This window comes from Sciurus vulgaris (assembly GCF_902686455.1).
Source record: "Sciurus vulgaris genome assembly, chromosome: 16".
NCBI lineage: Eukaryota > Metazoa > Chordata > Mammalia > Rodentia > Sciuridae > Sciurus > Sciurus vulgaris.
This window is the reverse complement of record NC_136477.1, coordinates 7,433,776-7,453,143: the sequence shown is the minus strand read 5'-3', so window position 1 is coordinate 7,453,143 and position 19,368 is coordinate 7,433,776. Positions and strand designations below refer to the sequence as shown.

Sequence of the window (19,368 nt, the reverse complement as noted above, 5' to 3'; positions counted from 1 at the left end):
CAAGGATTAGATGCTTTATGGCAGTGTCTCACGAAAATAGGAAGGAGACCAGTGGAGCCGAGGGAGGGGACTGTGGTGGGAGGAAGAAAGGAAGAAGGGATGTATTGGGTAATGAAATGGACTGAATTAAGTGTGCGCATGTATGAGTATAGACCAAGAAGTCCACCAGTATATATAATTGTAATAAACCAATAAATAATCAAAAGGAATAAATTCACAAGATAAGCACAACACCCAAGCCTTCTGGAAGCATCTTCTCCGGTCCTGACACTGGGTCCTGTCTGAATGCTGCTGCTTGCTGTGTACCATCTCTGGGGACAGGGACGTGAAGGTCTTGGTGACCAGGATGGCTTTGGGGCAGCTTTCAGGTGGAAGCTCCAGAGCACCTGATGGAACCTTGCTGACATGCCAGCATGCTCATCTGCACTGACACTCAGATGTCCCCTTTCCTTGTGTTGTCAGGTCAACTCCAAAGTCTGACACCCTGACTCCAAATGTGTGTGAATTTCCCTTTTGAAAGCCCCCTCTGGAACTCTCCTTCTGCTCTGGCTACTGTCCTGTGTCCTCCTCCTGAAGGTGGAACTCCTGAGGACGTCCCCATTCTCACCAGCTCCAGTTCCCCTCCCCTCCCTCCAGCGATGCCCTGGCCTGGATGTCCATCTTTCTGGCTCACAGTTGGCCTCACCCCTCACTGGTCTCTCCTCTGGAACTCAGTTTACTGACTTCTGGGACTCGATGACACTCCCTGTCACAAATCCATCCATCAAGTCAACGGTGAGGTTGGCTGGCATCTCCCTTGAAGACTTTCCTGACATTTTTAGCAGTTCCACAGTCGTGCGTCTAGGCAGTGCTTGAGGCTTCAGTTCACCTGCACTGCTCAGGGTAGAAAGCACCAAAAGGACCGTGCAGGTGTTGCTATTGAACACAGAGCCGGGTACAGATTTTTGACTGGATTCAGCTGAATTGACTACACAGCATGAAAAACTAAGGTCCAGGCAACATTCAGTGACTCAGGAAGAAACTCCTCTGGGTGTTGGCATTTTAATAGTATATCAACTATATTTACAAATACATTTTGTAGACACACACACACACACACACATCAAAACTATGTTTCTACATCCAATAATAGAACCAGACCAGAGATGCTTTTGCTTGTACCTAAAAAGGAAGACTGGAATTCAGTTGGAGCAGGGAGGTCCCACAAGTGGGGTACATAGAATGTGAGTGGGCAGAAAAAAGGGGCAAACAGTGGATAGGTAGGTGGCTCTGGGGTGGGGGGTGGACTTCGCTGTTCTGAGTCCCTCCTTTCTAGATTATTGGTCTTTAGGGGTTCACATTGCCCTTGAACACAACAAACAATACCTGTCCGTCTAATGGGGAGCTTTGGATATTGAGCCTCCAGGGACACAGCAACAGCAGAGACTCTGACTGCCTCACTCCAGAGTCCTTCCCAGTCAGCAAGCCACACTTGAGGGTCCTTCAGAGATAATGTCTTTGGCATGGAGCTCAGTGCCTCACCTGGTCCCTCTGCCTTCATGAGGCCAGATCTTCTGTGTGATCCAACATATAGGGGAGATGAGGAGACTCTCTCTACATTGATGCCAGTCAGGTAAGCCAAGGTTTCTCAGTCAATGCTTTGGAAACACGCAGGTGTCCACCACAGTTTCTTCCTGGTGAAACCGAGGGAAATGTGTGCAGAAGATGAATACCAACTCTCCCTACATACTGTTGGCAATCACATTCCTCTTTTCCATACCTGCCCCTACATCAAGCAGGATGAGTATGGTGAAGTTTTCTGGCATTTACTTGTGTTCTCATGGTGGTGGAGGGGACAGGGGTTGGTCAGCTTCACCTTATATTTCTTTCACCTTTCTGCCTGTGAAGATGCTGGGGAAGGAAGTACAGACCCAGGAAGATCCAGTAGGTCTACCTCTTGCCTTACTCTTCAATGAACTACAGAATATTTTAAATTGTAACTATGGCAGACATACTATGAAAATAAATTTCATAATGCTGTCATTTGCCCTTTCCCTGAGGTAACAGATTTTGGTGTTTTACTGTATGTGTTTTATTTATTTTGTCATGAAACGAAATTCCAATGGGAAACTTCACTGTGAGGGTCCAGATAATGAGCCCTGTGCTGACTGGTTTCTGTCCCTTCATTCCTCATCACTGCAATGACCCCATGATGGAGTGCAGAGGAGGATGCTGAGGACCCCCTTGCAAAATAGTCCTGCTCAGCAAGGAAGCAAGTGCTCGAACCTGGATTCTAACTGTTGCCCCAGATGTCCTATGCCCTCAAGGGCAGAAGGAGATCTGTGTTGCACAGGGAGGTTCCTGCAAGGACACCAATGTCAGCGTTATCTTTGAAGTCTCATTTTTCCAAGCTCCCAAAATCAGTTGCCATCATCATACCTTTGAACAGCACATGCTTTTCAGTTTACCCCTCTTTCAATATTTTACAAATTGCTACCATCTAAGATCTTGAGGAAGCACCTCCTTAAGCATGAGACAGATTTCATGGCTTTATTCTTGCCTTTCTATTTTAAGGTATAGCGTAACTCTGAGACAATAAGGCCAAGTTGTTTCTATTCGTTCTCAGCACTTCCTAAACCATGAGAGAGAGTTGGTGCTCAGTACACACTGGCCAGAGCAGGTGTGCACCTGGAGGAAGGAAAGGGAGGGAAAAGATGGAAGCAGAGGTAAGCACAGGGAAGGATTTTGAATCTCACTTGCATGTGCAGAACAGAAGAGAGAGTTTTTCCAGAGAAGCAATAATCAAACTTTAGAATATGAGGGAGAGTTTGCTAATCTGTGGACTCTTCATAATTTAAATCATGGTTTGTCAATCCTTGTCACTGGAGCTCATCATCTGTAGGACTGAAGTGAGTTCCCACCCTCAGCTTTTCTAACCAGTTCCCAGCTGATGCTGCTAATGTTGGTCCCAGAACCACGGATTTTATTGTGATGTCTCCCATCTTCACATCAGATCCATCGGTAGCATGGAAGCTGGAAACCACACAGCTGTTTCAGAATTCCTCCTTCTGGGGCTGACAGAGGACCCAGGACTGCAGCCTCTCATCTTTAGCCTATTCCTGTCCATGTACCTGGTGACCATCCTGGGGAACCTGCTCATCATCCTGGCTGTCAGCTCTGACCCCCACCTCCACACCCCCATGTACTTCTTCCTCTCCATCCTGTCCTTCACTGACATCTGCATAAGCACAACCACCATCCCCAAGATGCTGGCCAACATCCAAGCACAGGATCAGAGCATCACCTACACAGGCTGCCTCTCCCAGGTCTGCTCTGTCTTGATTTTTGGTAGTTTAGAAAATGCTCTCCTTGCAGTGATGGCCTATGACCGCTATGTGGCCATTTGTCATCCCCTGATGTACACAGTCATCATGAACCCCTGCCTGTGTGTATTGCTGGTTCTCTTTTCCTTGTCTATTAGCACTGTGCATGGCCTGCTGCATGGTCTGATGGTGCTGCGTCTGTCCTTCTGCACAGCTGTGGAGATCCCCCATTTTTTCTGTGAACTTGCTCAGGTCCTCAAGCTGGCCTGTTCCGACACCCTAATCAATAATATTTTGGTTCATTTTCTGTTTACCATCTTGGGTGCTAGCTCTGTCTCTGCAATCATTTTCTCATATACTCAAATTGTCTGCTGTCTTTTAAGAATACCATCTACTGGCAAAAAGTACAAAGCCTTTTCCACCTGTGGGTCTCATCTCTTAGTTGTCTCCCTGTTCTATGGGACAGGATTTGGGGTGTACATTAGGTCTATACTAACGTACTCTCCCGGGAGTTCTGCTGTGGCTTCAGTTATGTACACTGTGGTCCCTCAGATGCTGAACCCCTTTATCTACAGCCTGAGGAACAGAGACATGAAGGAGGCCCTGAGGAAAATAATTAATAGGAGAAAAATACTTTGATATTGTCATCACATTTAAAGCAGGAATCTAGAATGTGTCCATGTGCCTGTGTGTGTATGATGAGAGCATATACAACACCACATTAAGAGAAGCAAAGGATATGCCTGAGGGGAATCCCACTCACAGCTTCTGCTCTCATATATTCGTGCAATCAGACATGTACATAGGGAATAAGAATCAACTGCATTTTTATAATCCCTGTATGCATACCTACAAAGCTTATTAGGTATATTTATTTAATAATCACCTCCTGCTGAGCTGTTAAATTGTTTCATGAATGAGTTCTGTCTATGGGTTTTCTTTTGCATCAGCGTGCTCTTGAGATTCTGGCCTCTTGCTGGGTGCAGCACTTTTCAATCACTTTAGTGCCATCTGGTTTTATGCTGTGCAATGATATCACCAAATGCAGTGTGCTGGTGACATGGTGTTCAACAGCAAGCTTTCTGATGCTTTAAATAAAGGTTTTTGAAAGGTCTCGTGTCCATCTCCTGGTGGAAATGAACAGAGCTTTCCACTTGCAGTGGAGTTACTGGGCATGAGACAGCTCCACTTCTCTTTTGGGTTGGTCCCAAGCCTCTTCCTAAGTGGTTAAACCAGCTGACGCTCTGTTAGGATGTTGCTGGGGTCCAAATCATGGAAATTGTTTCATTTAGTAGGACAATCAAGTGGGTATTATATAGTTAAATTCACATTTCTCTTATGATGAGAGTGAATATTTTCTCAGAGGTAACAAATCTTTTATTTCCTCCTTTGTGGGATATCTGTTATGGTACTTGTGTATGACTGCCTTTTCTTCTCACTAGTTTGTAAGAGTTCACAAAGCCAAGGATCCACTGTTCTCTCTCAGTGGTGGAAGCTAGAGAGAAGTAAGACATTTCAAAAAGATTGTGGGGACCCAGCCGTTATGGACACATATAATGCACCATTGAAGAAAAAAAGGGTGTGGGGGAATGTCTGGGAACGTATTTCCTGTTGCTGTGCACAGACTTATAATGTATATGGGCCAATCCACTGAATGCACCACCACAAGCCATATAGGAAAAGACAGCATTTATTAAGACATATAAAGTATATACAAAAGGAAAACCATCCCAGGTAGCATACCATCTCAGCACCTGAGAGACATCATGGGCATTTCGCAGCATACATAACCAAAGAAAGCAGTCTTTTTACCTTTGAGTTCTTCTCATCTCTCTTAAATACACTGGAGTAAACATATAAAGTTATTGTCTGGAGCCATTGGGCTCAGTGCCTTCAGTACGTTTGGTCTCCAGACCTGAATCTGGCCAGGAGTCAGGCCTTGAGAGCAGAAACCAGATGTCTTTAAGTTATTTTTTTTTTGTTCTCGGGCAGAGAGCTTATCTGTCCTTGAACAGGGGCACTGCCAGGCCACTAAGTTTCTCATCAAGTTGTTTACTCCTTGCCCCGTTTTTAGTTTTTGAAAGCACTCTTAAACAAGACTCCAATTTCCTCTAAAGGGAAGCTTATGAAGATAAAGGTAGAAGAGTGGAGTAGGAGTAGGAGATGGAGGAGAAGGGAAGGAAGAGAGTGGAATGAAAGTCATCAGACTCCACTGTGTGCATGGAAGCGTACGTCACTATGAATTCCACTTCCACGTGCAACTAAAACACAGCAATTAAAAAGATGAATCAATAGAAGGAAGACAAATAGAGTAGGAGAAGAATAAGGAGAGATAGGGGGAATAATGGGATACTATTAGGGACTGAAATGAGCAAATTTTGTTTGTGAATTTATGAAAGTGTTGGAGTGAACCTTGCGATCATGTGTGACTATAACGAACTAATAAAAATAGGTCTTCTCTTAATGGGGACATTTGTCATTTATAAGCATTGAAGATTTCATTATGATTGTGTCTTGTTTTTATACTTCATTTGTTATGTGGTTTAGGTGAACACAGTGCTTACATTAGGCAGAGTCAAATTCATAAATATTTTCTTGAGTGCTTTGATTGCAGTTGATCTAGACATTGTTAAGGGACCTATATTTACCTTGATGCAACAGCTTATAGTTCTGTCTTGTTATTTGAGGCAGGAGTTCACTTGGAGTTTATTTTTATCTTTGGTGTGTGATTGGTGGCTGAATACATTTTATGCCCCTCTTCTTTCTGTGAAGTAATACATTCATTAGTGGTACTCCCACTTCTTCAAAAATAAACTGTTCATTGATCTGTTTCCCTGTGGTTTCTCATTTCTGACCAGGAGGGCTAGTTTATCGTTGTCTGTAAAACTGTAGCCTCTTTTAATTATTGCAACCAAAAAAATCAGCTAAAAATGGGACTTGTAACAAGCAAGTCCCATTTTTTTCCCAATTTATCCTCAAAGGTATCACAGATTAACTGCTTCTGTTATGATTTACAATCTACTCTGGCAATACTGATAATCAACCCAAGGTCTCAAATGTGCAAAAGAAAGAATATTAATACTTCTGTGAAAGTAGGAAAGGTTAATATTGAAATTCCAAACACAGAGGAAGCTGAGTTTTCCTTTATGGTGAAAATACAATTGTTCCCTGCAGCTTGATCTTTATCCTGAAGTCTTGCTTAGCACACAACTTCCAGAAACTCCTCCCTTTCCCTTCAGATTTCTTACATGCACAAAGACTTTGTGAATGAGGACTATAATACTTTTAAATTTCAACCTGAATACTTCTGTTTCTTTTCCATGACTTATTTTACTAACCAGAAAATCCAGTAGAATAATGAGCAGAAGTGAGGAGACCTAACATCCTTACTTTGTGTTTTAGTTTAAAGGGAATCATCAGTCTTTCACTTTAAGCATGATGGTAGCTGAAGGATATTCATAGTGATCTTTTATAATTGAGGAAGTTTCCCCCTTTGTTGTAATCAGGATTAGATACTGGGTTGAAAGTTTTCAATAGTCATAACTATGAAAGAGTGAAAATTTTTAAAAAGATATGAAAGACTTGAACAAAGGAACTATAAGTCATTGCTGGGGGAAATTCTTTAAGAAAGTCTGAAAGTCTGGACATGTTTTGTGTGTGCACGAATGGGAAGAGTCAGAAATGTCAATTTTCTCAAATTAATAAACAAATTCATTGCCATGCCTACCAAAATGTCAGCAGGCGTTTTGGTAGGAAGTAACAAGTTGAAAAGGAAATGCCGAATGCTTAAAGAGCCAGAACACTTTTAAAAATGAAGAGCAAAATCAGAAACTTTGTGCTACATGGATTCCCAAAGTACAGTTATTAAAGCAGTGTGTTATTGGTTTAGATCCAAATAGATCAATAGTGTCACACATGAAAGGAGGACTGATTTTTACAAGATGCAGAAAGGTAATTCATAAGAGAAAGTGAAGTCTATCGAACAAATTATATTCAACCTATTGAATATCAACTCCCCCACATACAGAAAAAAACAAATCTGAATTCAATTGATCAAATTATGTCACTTGCACAGATGAATATATCACAACAAATCCCCTATTGTGTATTATTGTAATGCACCCAAGTTTTAAAAAAAGTTTTATTTTAAACATATTGCCATGTACAAAAATGACCTTAAATGGAATTAAACGTAAAAACTAAAATTATAAGTCTAGAAGAAATCATAGGAGAAATTATTTCCAATCCTAGATCAGGTGAGGATTTCATAGTTACGACAGAAAAACTAAGATTCAAAACAAGGGAGAGGATAGGGAAAAATAGAGTTACTTTACGATTGATAGAGAGGAGTGAAGGGAGGGGAGGGTGTGGGGGAAGGAATGACAGTAGAAGGAAACAGACATCATCACCTCATGCACGTGTATGACTGCCTGACTGATGTGATGCAATACGTATAATTAGAAAAATGAGAGATTACACGCCATTTATGTATGATTGATCAAAATGCATGAATGCATTCTAGTGTCATGTACAATAAATTAGAGCAAATAAAAAATAATTAAAAAGAAAATAACTCATGAGATAAAAAGCGATGCCTTGTAGAGGAACAAATAGAAAAAATACTGTTTTTTTTTTTTTTTAAATTTCTAATAACATTTAAAACAGTATAAAAAGAAAAGTCACTGACTTGGAGAAAACATTTGTAAGTCATTTTTGGTAAAAATATATATAGAATTTACAATCTCAAGCATAAACAATAAAAACAAGGAAGTAGATTGAAATATGTGATCCAACATTGTTAACTCTATTCACACTCCTGAGCAATAGATGTGGATTTATCCTTCATCCAACTACAGTCTTGTACCCGCTGGCCAACCTCTCCCCATCCCCCCAAGTCATACATAGAAGAGAGGGTTTGGAATTTTCTCACCATAAAGAACTGAAAATGGTTAAGATGCTGTGGACGCCAATTACCCTGATTTATTCAATAAACTATTTAAAGCAAAGTTCTTCACTGCTCAGGTTTTCTCCTTAAGGCCTGGGCCTGTCCTGTTATCACAGGAGACTACAGGGTTAGACTAATAAGGAGCTTTGGATATTGAAGCTCCAAGGGCCACAGAGATGATAAACATTCTGCCTGTGACCATGCACTCAAGGTCTGGCCCAGTGGAGTGTGCCGCTCACCTGGCCCTGGGCTCAGGTCCAGGATTTCTGCACGGGAGGCAGGTGCTGCACTGTCTCTCTGCGTTCCCTGAGAACAGAGCTTCTATTCTTCTCCTTCATGTCCAGGCAAGAACTGAAGATCATTCCTCAGTGTTGGCACCCAGGTCATCTGAAATCTGCTAGGTGATGTTTTGTAAGAACTAACAGGTATTTTGTCTCCCAGCCCATGTTGGGCAGCTGTGAGGAGGTGAGGAGCAGGGCTGGAATCAGGTCACCTGGGAGGAGTCTGCCCAGGTGCCCATCAGGCTCCCTGCTTCCTCCTCTTATGCACTGACACCCCAGCAGCCCTCATTCCACTGAGACCTCGCTGATGCCAGAGTCCAGGGCTATACTCCACACTTAACAGCAATCTGTGTTTTATCAGTTTTGAAGGATTTTCAATTCAATTGGCAAAAAGCAAAATTAATATGGCCACATTCTTACTTTTTCCTTCCCGATTCATAATAACCTGTGTAGACCTGATCCTTAACTGACTGGTGTCCCATTTATGAATATTTTGAAAGAAAGCAAGTGGAAAATAAGGCAGATTCCAAGATGACATTTTTAAATGTTTTTATTACTGCACGGTTGTCATCTGTGATATTGGGTTCAGGTGGACATCATCACACATGCATGGAATAGAATTTGGTCTCTTCATTCCCCACTACTTTTCCTGTCCTTCCTCTCCTCCCTCCCCCTATTCCTCCACTCTACTCATATTTTGCTATCCCAGTGCAATAGCCTCGATAGATAAATTACTTTTTCTCTTTTCATTTATTATAATTTCTGTTTCCCTATCAGGGTCTGATTAATCTGTTTCAATTGTTAGACATATCATTACACAACTATGAGACATATACAAGAATTTCACTGTATATCTTGAGTGGTTAACTCTTCCTGCTTCTCTCTACATGCAAGATTCTCAGTGAGATCCTCAGCTCATTGGTTCTTCCCTGACATTTGTAGTTATGAACCAAGAATGTCACATCTTTCTTTCATTTTTCATCATTTTCCCACCCATCACAACCCATCCCAAGGTATAGAAGTGTTAGGAACGTTCTCATGTGTCAAGCACTATTCTTTAAGTTTGTGTTCTATTCACTCATTTTGCACCATTCCTATGATGTCCTGTGGTGGTTTCCATCACGGGGAGTGAGGCTTCTCACACAGTTGAAACCACTTCCTTACTGACAAAGCGAGCACTGGAGGTAGCATTAAGTGGATTTTTGTTCTTATTATTGATTTATAGCTAATATTGTTTGGTTTGGGTTCTCCTGCTTGTTTAAAGATTTGAATAATCCCCAAGGCAAAATCTACATATCATTTTCTCTTTTATCCCCATTAATTGGTACATTTAATTGGAATGGAGGGACTATTAAGAAAATAAAATTTGTACAGTCAGATAGTGTAGGAGTGTGGAGAATGGAAAGAAAAGGGGTTGAAAAGTGAAAGAGCAGGAGAAAGTAGAGGAAAAGATTAGTACTATTTCCTTCACCTTGGAAAAAAGATGGTACACTTTTCTAAATTCAGGGATCCTTGTGCATTGATTATCTGTTCTGTCACCTGTATTTTCCTCATCAGCTTGTTCAATGCAATGGAATCAAAAAACCAAACTGATACAGTAGAGTTCCTCCTCCTGGGGTCTCAGAGGATCCAGAACTGCAGAACACCATCTTTAGATTATTTCTGTCCATGTACCTGGTTACAGTGCTTGGAAACCTGCTCATCATCCTGGCCATCATGTCTGACTCCCACCTGCACACACCCATGTACTTCTTCCTCTGCAACCTGTCCTTCACTGACATCCGTTTCATCTCCACCACAATCCCCAGGATGCTGGTGAACATCAAGAGACAGAGCAAGACCATCAGTTACAAAGGCTGCCTCAGCCAAGTCTGCTTTGCCCTGGTTTTTGTTGGTTTGGAAAACTTTCTATTTGCCACAATGGCTTATGACCATTATGTGGCCATCTGCCATCCACTCAGGTACACAGTCATCATGAACCCACGCCTGTGTGTCCTGCTGATTCTCTTCTCCTTGTCCATTAGTAATATGGATGCCCTGCTGCACAGTCTGATGGTGCTGAGGCTGTCCTTCCGCACAGACCTGGAGATCCCCCACTTCTTCTGTGAACTTGCTCAGGTCATCAACCTTGCATGTTCTGATACTCTCATCAATAACATCTGGGTATATTTAGTGACTAGCATAGTTGGAGGTATTACTATCCTTGGGATTATTTACTCTTACATTAAAATTGTCTCTCTCTGTTCTGAGAATGTCATCTTCTGGGGGAAAGTACAAAGTCTTTTCCGCCTGTGGGTCTCACCTGTCTGTTGTCTCTTTGTTCTATGGAACAGGATTTGGGGTGTACATTAGCTCTGCAGTGACTGACTCCCCCAGGAAGACTGCAGTGGCTTCAGTGATGTGTACAGTGGTTCCTCCAATGATGAATCCCTTTATCTACAGCCTGAGGAACAGGGACATGAAAGCAGCCCTGAGGAAACTCATCACACCTCTTTTGTGATTGTGTAGTCTGCTTTATACTTTTGAATTCTGGAATGAAATACCCAGGAACCGTGGGTGAGCACAAAGTTGGTCTCTTCTACCACCAAGTTTTTATGCTGCCATGATTAGATATCATACTGGCTAGGGGTGTTTCAACTTAGATTTGGAAAATAAATTTGGTCTTTTCTGGCACTGAATTACTACGTTTTGTTTCTGAACTTGATTTTTTGATGAGCTTTCACAGAGGCAGAACATAAGGAAAGGATTCTTGTTAGAGAGGCTTGGGGTTTCTTTTCTCAGGAAAATTTGAGTGACAGTAGATTGAGAGGAGAAATAAAGAAATTCAATAAATATTTCACTGTAGCACAAAGACCAGCGTACTCCTCAAGCCACTTATAGTGCCCTATGTATGCCCTCCTCAAATCATTCCTATCTTAAGTCCTGTTTTATAGAATCATGATATTCTGAGAATTGTCACCAAAATTGTAATCATTGATTCTCCTGGCAGGCTTCTGTTGAACTGAGATAATTTTCTAGAGAATGGATCAACTATGCATTGCCAGTCAACCCTGCCAGCACCTGGGGTTTGCTCAGTGTTTGATAAACATGCTGTTTGGATAACTGCAATGGTATCCACTACACTTCCCTTCTTCTTCCATGAATTGGGCTTCTATTCTTTATTGCAGAAGTTGACATATTGCCATCTGAGCATTATGAATGAATGAGGAGCATCTTAGCTCAAAACTGGTACAAATGCTAATACTCAAGTGAGCTAAAAAATTAAGATAATTATCTTGATTCAGTAGGTGTTCAGCAGATGTGCATTCAGGCAGAAGGAAAGGGGCATTATTCCACTGTCCATGCACCAACTCCATCCCAGGTCTGCTTCCCATCTTGGCGACTGGATCCTTGGGTCAGTGAGTCGCAGGACATATTTAAATATTTTCCTAAAGACAAATAACTGACTTAGTTTTCCCTATGGGAAATGATCCCTTCAAGATGTCATTTAGGAAGCATCATTTCACAAAACACAGTCCAAAACGAACCTTGACACATGTGTAAACTCATTCCTGTGAAGTGAATTATCATGTGTAGATTAGACTGCAAAGCTATCTGGTTTGTGATCTTTCTGTGTATTATAATCACTCAAAGAGCTTGTTGTCACCTTGTTCCCTTATCCAAATCCTCAGAGACTGTACTTCAGCAGTGTGGGGTGGCCCATGAATCCGTTTTCCTTCCCAGACCATGGACCATGCCAAGGTGGATAATCTGAGATTAAGTTTGGTGTGCACTCAGGTAGTGTGTGATTACTGTTGGGAACTTCTTAGCTCAGTTCTTGGAAAATAGTGCTTAGTTCCTCTTCTTTAACCTGTAATCCATTTTCTTCCACTCCTATATGTACCCATTTTCTTCATATGTTTGCTTTGTTGTCTGTAATTTTAATATTTTCAGTGTTTTGGGTAGATGGAATAATACAATCACATCAATAATTTTTTGGAAGTTCATACAATGAACTGATTTGAATAAAACTAAAGGAATTTCTGCAATCTTAGAGCGACGTTGCTTTGTCAAGGAGGTTTTGGGAAGAAGCAAATGGAATTTGATTACTTTTACATGAAGGAGCTAATATGTGGTGCTAATGGGTGGCTCCTAGGAGGAAATCCAAGGGGAAGTTCAAGGACCCTTCCATTCCAGTCATCCTGTGGCACCGTTATTTTCAGCACTGTGACTTGGGACAGCTCCCAGATAGTCAGTCAAGGCTTTGGTAGACTGGTGCTTCTCTCAAACATGTCTGTGGAATTTGCAGTATCTAAGCTCCTGGTGAACGTTTCAGATGCAGCTACATCACTGTCTTCCCTGCTGTCAGGTATGGAGTTAGCAGCTGAGGTTTTTACCACTGCCATTTGTGTAGCATGCAGCTCTCAAGACTGGGAGCCAGTGCTGATGACGGGTCCCGTCTCCTGCTCCTCCTCCTCTCCCCAGCCATCTTGAGGGCCTGTTCCACTGCCTGGTCTATGGGCAGGTACTTCAGCCTCCTCATTCACACAGGCTGCTAGACCTTCCAGTGCCAGAGGCTCTTGCCCACTGCAGAGCTCACTGCCATGGTGCCTGAGAACACAGCCATTGTGCCCCTTGTCCACTTCTGTTGGCCTGGAGTGCAGAGCCTGTCTTCTGCTGGAAGAGTCCCGGGAAATGACTGACAGCAAAGGGCAGTCTGCCTCCAGCACTCCTAGCAGTTGGGGTGGTGATTCCTCCTCCATACAGGGGGCCCTGTGTCACATCGTGACGTCCACCACACACATCTTTCCTATTCACTTACTGTTTCTTTCCTCATGGATGGATGTTCCCACAGTACAAAGATATCCTTCAGTCTGTGTCCTGCTGCATCCTCAGCATCCAGAGTTGGGTCTGGCGGCACTGTGATTTCATTAAATTTCTGTGGATTGAAGGAATCACTGATGAAATAATAAACAGTGTAATAATCCTTCCAATTGCTACTGGAGATCCAAAATTGCTTTTGTCTCTACTTATGGATGAACATAATTCCCAGTCAACAGCAGCTGCTACTGTAAAACACCACAGACTGGGGAGGTTCAACAATGGATGTTTGTTTCTCAAAGCACTAGGTGATTCCGTGGTGTGCTTCACATTCATGACCACATAGAAAACTAAGTACCTCCACAACCCTACCTCCTAACACCATTACATTTGGGGGAAATTGTAAAACACCAGAAAGGCAATTCACCTGTTGTAAAAGGTACCATTGTGATTGTAAATTAAAAAGCTTGTTGAGATTGTTTATTACCACATTGAAGTTAGCTTTACTCCACTGGTGTTTTATAGAAGTAAGACATGATATTAAAACAGGAATAGAGGCAAAAACCCTGTTGTTCAGAAAAGGGTCTAGAAATCATCAATGTATTAATGGTCTCTCTATTGCTGAATTCATATAGTAGTGAGTGGATGGACTATTTAATAAAAGGTGCTAAGAAATAAAAATAAATATGATTCATGTCTCACATCAAAGGCAAAAATGAATATCAGGTGGTTTCAACCTCAATCACAAAAGTCAAGGCTGAAATTTTTTACTCAGGAAGGTAGATTTAATATCAGGACCTCTGTAAATATATCAGGATCTACATTTACAAAGTAGACAATGTGAAAGTTATGCCTATGCTTGTGTGGGAATCTAGAAAATATTGTGAAGTGAATGTGAATGGAGATACACTCCTAAAGAATGAATTTACAATGAATACAATGAATATGTATCTGCCTACATATATATGTACATGTTTACAACAAAATTGCTATTATCATTACATAAAGACTATTATAAGATGTTTTCTAAAAAGATATGCACTTCAATAGATACAGCACACATTTCTGAGGAGAGGAAAATAAATTGCCAATGATATGTGAAATGCAAACAAAATAGCCATTTCTGATCAGTCAGTCATACATCTACCACTTGATCCTAATGTGTCATTCTTCAATATTTACTCAAAAGAAATGAAAGCCCATGTGTATAAAAAATCTGTACAAAAATATTCAGCAATGTCATATGTGAAGGCCCAAAATAAAAATAACTATTGTCTTCAATAGGTAGATTAATAAGTAAATCTTGGAATATCAAAATATGGAATACTATGGGCAATAAAATGTAACAAACTATTGATATGAATGAGTGGGTGAACCTCAAAGCAAGTATGCTGAGTGAATGCAGGCAGACAGGAAAAACTGCAATGGGACATAAGGAAATTTTGAAGGTGATGGATTTGCTATTATTAATTTTGTTGATTTCTCTTATGTGTATATATAAAATGCACATATATACATGCATACACATATAATTAATACCTCAATTAAAAGTTCTACCACAAAAGGTCAACAGGTATATTTAAAAATGTTCAATTCACAATAGCTAGATTGTAGAATCAACCAAGATGCCCTTCAGCAGAAGAATGGATAAAGAAACTGTGGTATATATATGCAATGCAATATTATTCAGCCATAAAGAAGAATAAAATTATGACACTTGCAGGCAAATGGGTGGAATTGGAGAATATCATGCTACGTGAGATAAGTCAATCCCAAAAAACCAAAGGCTGAATGTTTTCCCTGATAAGTGGATGATGATACATAATGGAAGTGGGGGGATGGGAGGTAAGAGAAAAACAGAGGAACTGTAGATTAATTTGAGAGAAATGAGAGGGGATAGGAGATGGGGGTATGAAAGATTGGTGGAATGAGAAAGACATTATTATCCTATGTACATGTATGATTGCATGAATGGTGTGACTCAACATCATGTACAACCATAGAAACAAATATTTGTACCCAATAGTGTACAATGAATCAAAATATATTTTGTAAAAATTAAAATTAAAATAAAAATGAGAATAGAATGTGGCTTAAACACTGGGCTACAATGCAAAGGAGTCACTGACACAGTCAGCCTCTGTGCCTGCCTGCACAGGGCTGCATGCACTTAATAAGGAGGGACCAGGCCCTTGCATTTGCCACACAAAAATGTTAAGTGAGATATTGTGGTAAACTCCAGGGTTGGCAGGGGCTTCTCAGAGTTCACAAAGAAATGTACAAATACATTTTTTAAAGTTCAAAAAAACCCCAAAAACTAAAATGCTGAACATCAAATAAATACAAATCAAACCAAAAAATAGCCCCACCTAATTCCCTCCCATATCTTTCTGAGGTTTGTCCAATCCTGCTTCAGTCTGGTTACTCATCCTGCAGAGTCACAGCTGCCCTCACCCATCAGCCAGGCCTCCACTCCTGAATCCGGTTTATTGGTTCTTGCTGCTCCATGTGTCCCATCTTTTCCTTCAGATGCCTCTACCACATGCAAGCTAGAAACCAAACATCTGCTGCAGAATTCCTTCTTCTTGGATTGACAGATGATCCTGAGTGTAAGCCCCTCCTCTGCAGCGTCTTCCTGTGCATGTACCTGGCCCATCTTGAGAGACTTGCTCATCATTCCAGTTGTCAACACTGACTCCCTTCTTCACAGTTCCATGTGCTTCTTTTTCTCCCATCTGTGCTCTACTGACATGAGTTTAAGCACCATTCCAAAAACAGTGAAACCTCCAAACACAGCATGAGAGCTTCACACACACAGACAGGATGCCTCTCCCAAGCTTGCTTTTTCTTTATTTTTTGTGGTTGAAAATTCCAAATATTTAGTACATACACAGTGGATTTTAAGATGAGGAGCCATGAATGTTTGCATTTTTTTATCATGCTTGCTAGTATTTATGTTCCCATTACTTATATGAACCTGTAGAATGGATGTTCACACCTGAATTTGAATTGTCTTTTGTGATATCATGACATGTAGAGAGATGCTTTTTTAGAAAGATGAAATGGAAGGTGGGAATATCTTGGAAAAGTACCACATGAAATGTGTGCCTGTCCATCCAACAGCAATGAGAAGAAGCAATGCAGGCAATGGTGTGCTGTGTGCTGGGCCTCAGGGGTCAGGAAGTCAGCCACTCTCAACTCTCCACTTGTATGGAGGTATGGGTTTGTGTTGAAGGATGTTCCCTCCTGAGATCAGGATGAGAGTAAGTCTGCTGGTCTAATGAGCAGCTATGGATTTGAGCCCCAGGGACACAGAGACTGCAGGAGTCAGTCTGGGGCCACCTGTCCCAGCAGCTCACATCAGTCGGGTCACAAAAGTGGAGCCTCTTCCCAAAGATGATTTCTCCTGAATAGGAGCCTGCTGCCTCACTGAGCCTCTCTATATTTCCTGAGGACAGTCCTTCCATCTTCAATATCCAGGTGAGGTGCTGAAATCATTCCTCTTGAAGTCAACCAGGCAACAGAGTCCCTCAGAAAATGCTTTGAACTTGAGGGCAAGGATGTCACTAGACATTCATCCTGGGAAACAATGAGGGGAAATAAGAAACAGGTGAGAGAGAATCGAGTCCCCTGTGCCTCTTGTGTCAACTATGTGTCATCTGCTTGACACATTCTCATAGACATGTACATGGAGTTCCCATTCTGCTGGCCTTAAACTCAGTACAATGGTGATGACCGTAATCAAATATTCTGAAATTTCCTGAATATTGTGGGGATGTTGGGGAGGGGGTTTATGGGTGTCCTAGTTGCTAGGGCTGCCATAACCCAGTACCATGCATAGATTTGGCAGTTTAATAACACAAAGTTATTTTCTCAAGTTCTGAAGTCTAGAAGTCCTAAGTTCAAGGGGTGGGCATTTGTGGTTTGCTGAAGCATTTCCAAGTTCTGCTGCTTCTGTCTCTCCATTTTATTACCTGTATACCCATATTCACCTTCAGATTCTTCAAAAACATGGCAACCATAAACCCAACAGCTGTTTCAGAATTCCTTCTCCTGGGCCTCTCAGATGACTCAGATCTGCAGTCCCTCATCTTCAGCCTGTTCCTGTCCATGTACCTGGTCACCATTCTGGGAAACCTGCTCATCATCCTGGCTGTCAGCTCTGACTCCCACCTCCACACCCCCATGTACTTCTTCCTCTCCAACCTGTCCCACAATGACATCTGCTTAAGCACAAGTATAATCCCTAAGGTGCTGGTGAACATCATGAGACAGGATCAGAGCATCACCTACACTGGATACCTCCCCCAGGTTTGCTTTGTCTTAGATTTTGGTGGTTTAGAAAATTGTCTGCTTGCAGTAATGGCCTATGCCAGCTATGTGGCCATTTGTCACCCCTGACATACACTGTCATCATGAATCCCCACCTTCATGTCCTCCTGGTTCTACTCTTCTGGGTCGTTAGTATTGTGCACGCCCTTCTCAACACGCTGATGGTGCTGAGGCTATCTTTCTGCACAGACCTGGAGATCCCCAACTTCTTCTGTGAACTTGCTCAGATCATCAAACTGGCCTGTTCTGATACCCTTATCAATAATGTCCTGGTATACTTGGTGGCTGGTCCATTTGCTGGTGTTCCTCTCTTTGGGATCATTTTCTCTTACATTCACATTGTGTCCTCTGTCTTGAGAATGCCCTCATCAGAAGGGAAGCATAAAGCCTTTTCCAGCTGTGGGTCTCACCTGTCTGTCGTCTCCTTGTTCTATGGGACAGGATTTGGGTGTTCATTAGCTCTGCAGTGACTGACTCCCCCAGGAAGACTGCAGTGGCTTCAGTGATGTACTCTGTGGTCACTCAGATGCTCAACCCCTTTATCTACAGTCTGAGGAACAGGGACATGAAGGAGGCCTTGAGGAAGCTCATCAGCCGGAAGGCTTCTCCACCATGATGTGCTGTCATTTTCTTTGGACTTGTGTTTCTAGAGTACATTTAAGAAAAAAAAAAAAAAAAAAAAACAGGATTCTTGGAGAACCAAAATGCCTGATCACTTTGTCCTACGTTTTTCTAAGTAACTATGGAATGTAATGACCAGGTGCTTTGAACTTGGGTAGAATCTTGCCATTGCTTCATGCTAACTATGTTAAGAGACATGATTTCAAGTCTTTTAACACAGTGCATTTCCTCACAGAAGCAGGGTCTGAAGCTGGGTTCTGATTTTAGAATGTATTTTGTGGTGCATCTCAAAATAAAGTAAATTGGAAGGCAGATAGAGCAGGGATGGTATTTAAACCAAGCTTTGATCATGGATAGGAACCTCTTCCTGTGCCTGGGGCCACGTGAAATGCTGCCTTATCATCAATTCTACTGTCAGGCAAAAGACAGAATATTCATAGCTTGTGAATCAGTTTCTGGGACCTGGTAATGATGGGCCATATCATTCAAGGTAATAATAGCATCCATCATATTCAAGGTCATTATCTACAAATTTTCATAATTTGACAGTATTTTTGTGTTGAGATGTTGTGTGATTTATGAACCTGATTCTGTTCATTTGATTCCTTTATCAAGAGTCCTTCAATCCTCGTGATAAGAAGAGTATCTAACATTAATATACTTAAAGAATAATAAAGCTACTTTTAATTACAAAGAGACCAGAGGGAAGGGAGATGCTGGAACAGAAAGCAGCACTTCATTCTGTTCTTTGTGAGGTGGATCATTCAGGGCTGGTTCTCCTCCAGGTCTTCAGGTGACTGCAGAAAATGCAGGTGTCAGGTGTCACACCCAGACATCATGCCAGAGGCAGAAACCGAGTGCCTTTATCCAGCTCATGCGGATACTTGACATCTCCCTGGGTCATCCAGGCTACATTTTGCAGTGAGCTGGATGGTGGCCTTCAACATGTGAGCAAGCAGTCCTGAACCACTGAAAGGTGGTCATCATATAAGACAAGGGGTCAAAGTTATTTGTTTGGAGAGGGGATTTGCAGAGGAGCAGTGTTTCCTGGATTGTCTCTGTGAGCCGTAATTGTGACATGTTTCAT

The 19,368-nt window shown here is 41.7% G+C and overlaps 2 pseudogenes across 2 annotated transcripts; both read left to right on the top strand.

Annotated features, from left to right (window-relative positions):
* Window positions 1-3,005: 3,005 nt before the first annotated feature.
* LOC306647085 (olfactory receptor 7G2-like) lies at window positions 3,006-18,276 on the top strand (annotated as a pseudogene). The gene is made up of 2 exons: window positions 3,006-3,305; window positions 17,640-18,276. The product of its transcript is annotated as an olfactory receptor 7G2-like (transcript).
* LOC306646371 (olfactory receptor 7G2-like) lies at window positions 10,099-11,028 on the top strand (annotated as a pseudogene). The gene has a single exon. The product of its transcript is annotated as an olfactory receptor 7G2-like (transcript).
* Window positions 18,277-19,368: the final 1,092 nt, after the last annotated feature.